Raw genomic sequence first — 6,505 nt, forward strand, 5'->3', positions numbered from 1 at the left:
AGTAGTATAAAATTTACTAGTGTTTTTTACCCGCACGTTGCACGGGGAATACATCTATTATATTATATTTGATAGGTCAATTAATACCTTGATCATTAAAAATATAATAAACAATTGATGAAATAGAAAAGTATGAAATGATGAGCAAAGTGGACAAAAAGTCTTAAATTAAAACCCTTGTTGCATAGATTGATCTTCGTACAATTAAATAACTAATAAAAAAATTGGTTAACCAAATCTCAAATTATGCAAAACATATTAGGGGATGTGGTTTAATGATGGTTAATAAACAATAGCTGATTTAATCTACAATCAAAAAAAGAGAAAATATTCTTTATGTACGTGATTATGCGAGTTCATTTTTTACACAATAAAATAAACTAAGTTTGACTCATATCAACAACATTTATTTTTATGTAGAAGTATTTTCATGTAAAATATTCTTCCTATATATAAAAGCTTTTAGGCTCTTTCTAATACATTTAGATCCAGCTTCTCCTTACTCTCAGGATGCCTGAAAGTCTTTTCTCAAGTCTATCTGGTGGGTAATATCGATGAAGATGATGACACCCACATACCTTGCTTGCTTCAAGGTCGATCTCTTGTATCCTCCTCCTGCCGAATACTTTAAGAGTAAACCTTGTCATTCCAACTTTCATCGATCGAGTTTTAGTTGCTTTTTCTGTTGATCCAGGTGAGAAAGCTTACTAAGGCAACCTCTGCTTTTGTCTATCTCCCAATATAAGAAGCATGTTGCTTTGCTCTTATAGTAGTACTAATGGACGTACTTTAGAACAAATTTCTAGCGAAGGTCTTGACAGTTTGGAACTGAAAGGTTTGGTTCATTAATAATATCTAGTAGTTTCATCATGCTATTCTACTTTTGAGCTTGTTGTAGTAGTATGCTCCCTTTACTTGCTCTAGTGCTCAAGTGATAGCTGAGTGCATACTGTTTGCATCTGAATTATATATAAAAGACTCTTAAAAACAACTACTTAATTCTCCATTACAAAGAATATACATTACATCAGAACCTAATTATTATTTGTTAGTGACATAAGTGTCGAAAATAATAGTAATAGAAATTTCGAATGGTGTGGATAAGGGTTAAAAGTCCAATCTCATAAGAAAGAAAAATCTCCATTTACATCAAAATCTCTCTCAGATTTCTCTACCTCACTATCACCACCGTTTTTCTTATAAATTATCCACAAACACACTCACAAATTCCACACAGTACCTAACATCATATGCAAATTTTGTTTTCACTGCAACCAGAGTCTGTTCTCTAGCATAAAAAAGCACTTCATAAAGTAAGAAGGTATCACATTTTAAATTTAAATCATTAAAATATTTATTTCTAATTAAAAAATCAAATGAAACTTGCTTCCAAATCAGCAGCAATCCTAGGTGCTATTCCTGATTGTTGTCCAACTTTAACATGAATTAATATGAACCCATGATAATTCAAATGAAACTTGCTTCCAAATCAGCAGCTTCCAGCCGTATCTGCATTCTAAGTAACAGAAAATCAAGAACTCATGAAGTGAGATTGATAGACATGTTAGAGTAGGATAGACTAAAGACCACCAAACATAATAGTAATATGTGCAACATCAATCTAGCTATGATAGTGCAAAGATAGCAATCAAATTTGCAGACAGATATGAAAGCCAAATAATGAATTGAAGCCACTTTTTGGCTATGGCCTTCCAGTGGTTTCCATAACCAATCAGATCTATTTGTAGGGGGAAACTAATCACATGCTACTAAAGAAGATGAATGGAAGAAAACCCCTCTAGAAATTTTAGACCCATTATATTTGTTGAACGGCTAAAATAACTCTTTGCTTTATGTAGCACTGTTGTTGAAAGTACAATAACCAAATCAAAAACATATGCTGATACTAAATCGTAATGTGATAATTACACACTCATGCAAGCAAGACTTCCAATCACACTAAAGTTTGATTAATTGAACCATAGTAGAACAATGATTAATTATAAAATCTAATATTGCCTTCGAAAAGTGACTTTTAATATATGTAATGATGATAGATAGATGTAGAATTGATGAACTAAGTCAGTAAAACTATATATGCATCACAGTAGTGCAACACCAAACACACATCTCTATCTCTTATATGGTGAATATATACATATAATGGACTGAGAAAAACCTCCATGAGTACTGGTCTCACATGTTTCGTGGCTTACTTGAAATGAGAGCAAGATAAGATCTTGAGTCATCAATCATGTTTCATCTTCAGCTAGCTGAGAATCAGAGAGTGTAGTCAGAAAGAGGTATGCACCTCATTTTCGTTCTGTACCTACGGATAAATTCATGTCAAATGTTTCCAGGGAAGCCAAGGAAATCAATTTATTGTTAGAACATTGGTTTAGGCGTTTAGCATATTAGAAAGGATAGCACCAGTTTTAAAAGTCTAACCTCAATAGTATAGCTTGAGCAAACAAAGATAAGCAGTAAAATCTCATCCATGATATGTAGTTCTGTAGTTGTAACGGCAAGCACCAACAATAATAATTAATTTCCTCGGTGCAAGAAGCAGGCAAAAAGAAAAAATTACCAAATAAAAAAGTTGCAAAGAAAAAAATCTACAACTTCTCCTTTCTCTCCCCTCAATTCTTTCACTCCCTCAATCCACTTCACTGACAATGATTAGGTTAATCAAAACATACACAGATCAATGTTTCACTTCCTATAACATAGGACACAAATTTTAGATGCAAATTAAGAAAAACGAATAAAATAGAATCACATACAAAGGAGAATCAGAAAACATAAAAAACAAATCAAAATATTGCAAAATTCCATCTAGAATATAAAATGGACTCACCATCCATGGCTTCCAAAGAATCTCTTTTGGTGGAATATCTATAAAAAAAAACCTGAAGAAAAGAATTTGAAATTAGCATGGCAAGTGATGAACGAAATTGACCTTAAAGTCAAACATGAGTGAATGAAAGTTAAAGGTAAAGTAAAATAAAATTGAAAAAAAACCATAACATATTATGCAAGCAAAGGAAGAAAATAATTTGAAACCTCCATCTGCAACCTTCCCAATTAATCCAAGGCAGCAAATCGGAGGGATGCGATTGCAAGTCGATGGCAAAGTGATTCTGTTGAGAGATGAGACGATTTTGTGGGGGTGGTTCCGTTCAGTGGAGAGATTAGATGAAAATTGCATGGAGGAGATGAATTTCATGGAGGAGATAGTGGAGGTAGGCAGGGTTTTAAGAGAGTTTTTGCTGATGGGATGTATTATTGATTTAAATCACTTATCACAGATTTTATATTAAGATAAAATCATGAAATAAACAACATAAATCCTAATCAAATATAAAATTTAAAAATGTACTAAATAAATATAGATAAAAACTATCAAAATCTAGCAAATCACAATAAAAACTCATAAAATCCAGAATTAATTAAAAATCCGAAAATTCAATAAAAATACCATAAAAAATAATTAATACTCTAAAAATAAATAATAATATAAATTAAGATAAAATACAGAAATAAACAACATAAATCATAATCAAATCTAAAATTTAAAATTTAAAAATGTACTAAATAAAAATAGATAAAAACTATCAAAATCTAGCAAATCACAATAAAAACTCATAAAATCTGGAATTAATTAAAAATCCGAAAATTCAATAAAAATACCATAAAAATTAATTAATACTCTAAAAATATATAAAAAATAAATTAAGATAAAATCAAGAAATAAAAAACCTAAATCCTAATCAAATATAAAATTTAAAAATGTATTTTAAACAACATAAATCCTAATCAAATCTAAAATTTAAAAATGTACTAAATAAAGATAGATAAAAACTATCAAAATCTAGCAAATCACAATAAAAACTCATAAAATCCGGAATTAATTAAAAATCCGAAAATTCAATAAAAATACCATAAAAATTAATTAATACTCTAAAAATAAATCAAAAATAAATTAAGATAAAATCAAGAAATAAAAAACCTAAATCCTAATCAAATCTAAAATTTAAAAATGTATTTTTTTATTAAGGAGAAATAAGGTAAGGAAAAATCAGGGCACATGTGGCAAGTGGGGCCAATGAGAAAGAGCTTACATGTAAAATATTAGGTGAGAATAATCTGGGAGCGACACGTCACTAACTTGGCCTGTGAGAGCGACACGTCATGCTAGAAGTTGTTCTTTTCTAATATATATAGATAGATAGATTTTATTCTATAATTATTAATTTTAATCTATATTAAATATTTATTCATTTTTAATTCATATTAATATGTAAAAATTGTGGTTTTAGTCCTTCTTTACGAATAGTTTTACTTTTGTAGAGACTATAAATAAATAAAATATTGGTAATGACTAAACTCAAATTCTCTAAATTTTATAAAAATCACACACACACACACATATATATATATATAATGATTTTTACATTTATCTTACTTGATTTAGATTTTATAAATAAAAGAGATAAAAATTCCCAAATGATAAAATATATGATTAAAATATCTTTATTTTATTTTAAAACTTTAGTACTTAATACTTTTAAAATTATCTTTTATTTTGTTTTCCAAAATATTTTATTTCCCGTCTTCTCGGAATAATATTCCAGCACAGAAAGTTAAAAGGACCCTTGTACCTTTTTTTTATCTATCTATATATATTAGTAAAGCTCACTTGAGCTAAGTATTAAGTACAAATACACATATGTATTAAACCATAAAAGCTCACATACCTTTATATTAAATACATTAAAAAATAAAATATTTAATAAACTAAAAACTGAAAAAAATTGTATTATAAAAACCTATTCAACTACTTATATTAAATAACAACATTCATAGACTTAAAATTGGCTTGAGCTTTGCATTTGACAAATTAAAAAAATCAAAATAAAAAACAAAATAATATTTATTCTTAAATAATTTAGATAAAATACTTTTAAAATAAAAAAAATTCTATCAATATACATCTATCTATATTGTACTTGGGGCTCTTATTTCCCAAAGTAATTATTTATATATATATATATTTGGTTTTTCCAAAAAAAAATATCTATCTATCTATATATATTAGTAAAAAAACTGGTGTTTTAATGAGATAGCTTAGTGAGTGAATGAACGGGTAGTGGAAACTTGTGCACTAACGATTTCAGTTTTAAACTTAATAAATATCAAATGTATAAGCAAAAGAGTAACATTCATGCCAAAAGTGTAACAGACCACAAAGTTATATCTGCAAATGGTTTTAGCATAGTACCTTAAATTAAAATCAAATTTAATGTTAATTTTAAACTAATATCAATTTAGTCCAAGAAAAAAAAACTATTAACAATAAAGCATACTTCCGCCAAAATAAATCTTGATATGCAATGGTCTTAGTTTGCAGTCCAATTTTCTGCAGGAATATATGTCTATTTTTCTTAAACTCGCAAACTCTTAGAATTCCTTAACATAGTAACTCCGAAGAAAAACTAACATTAAATTAAAAATAGTGGCATGATGGCAATACCAGTGTCAAAAACTGAATAAAATTGTTAGTGTCAGGAGGCTATTCAACTATCTACATTAAATAAATAAAAAATGAAATGTATTATATTGAACCATGCATCTATTATATCTCTATATAAATAAACCAGTGAAATCACTCACAAACTCAAATTATTCATATTTCTTAGACTTCAGTTGTTGGTGAGAAAAAAATGACAATTGTCTCTAACTACTTCAACAAGTATGTCATTTTTAATTATTTTAGTTAATTTCAAAATTGCTTTTTTAAATTACTCATTCTTATTTCTTTATTGCAGGAGAAAGATCACCAACAACAACAAGAAACACACATTACTTAGTGATATTTCCCCGTTACAGATGATTGGAAAATAAAACTGTGAGTTTCACATATATGGTAATTTACTAAACAATTCTTCTCATTCAATTGAAATCATACAAATATATCATCATTTCTATATTTATATGACACAAATTAGTAACAAAGTGTGAGCCACATAAATTTATATACTGCACTAGAAAGATAAGTGTAAAATGTAGTACTCACTATATTCTTGATAAGAAATAGGAATCTTTCACTCCTCAATATTGTCATATTATGGAAAAAAAATAGCAACTTAATCATTCAAAGGGAACAAATGACGTCCATCTTGCAGTTAGATAGAATCTATTTTTTATGTTCGTGGAAGTGATTTTAAAAGAACTTCTATGCCACCAGCAATGGTAAACAACCACATCAATCTTGATAAAAAAAAATTAGCACAACTGATAACATTACTGCAATGACTAAATCAATATTAGAAAAAAAAAATAGTAGACTACCACGTTCATTTCAATACTAATCTAAGTAAGTAATTAAATTTCTTTTATATAAAAAAAACTACTCTTATTTCAATCTCAATAGAAATCTACCTATTTTTTCTTCCGTTGAAGAAAAAAAAAAGAAATCTACCTGTTTGATCCTTTTTTCCCTTAT

Source organism: Lotus japonicus, chromosome 3 (genome assembly GCF_012489685.1).
Source record: "Lotus japonicus ecotype B-129 chromosome 3, LjGifu_v1.2".
In the NCBI taxonomy this organism is placed as follows: domain Eukaryota; kingdom Viridiplantae; phylum Streptophyta; class Magnoliopsida; order Fabales; family Fabaceae; genus Lotus; species Lotus japonicus.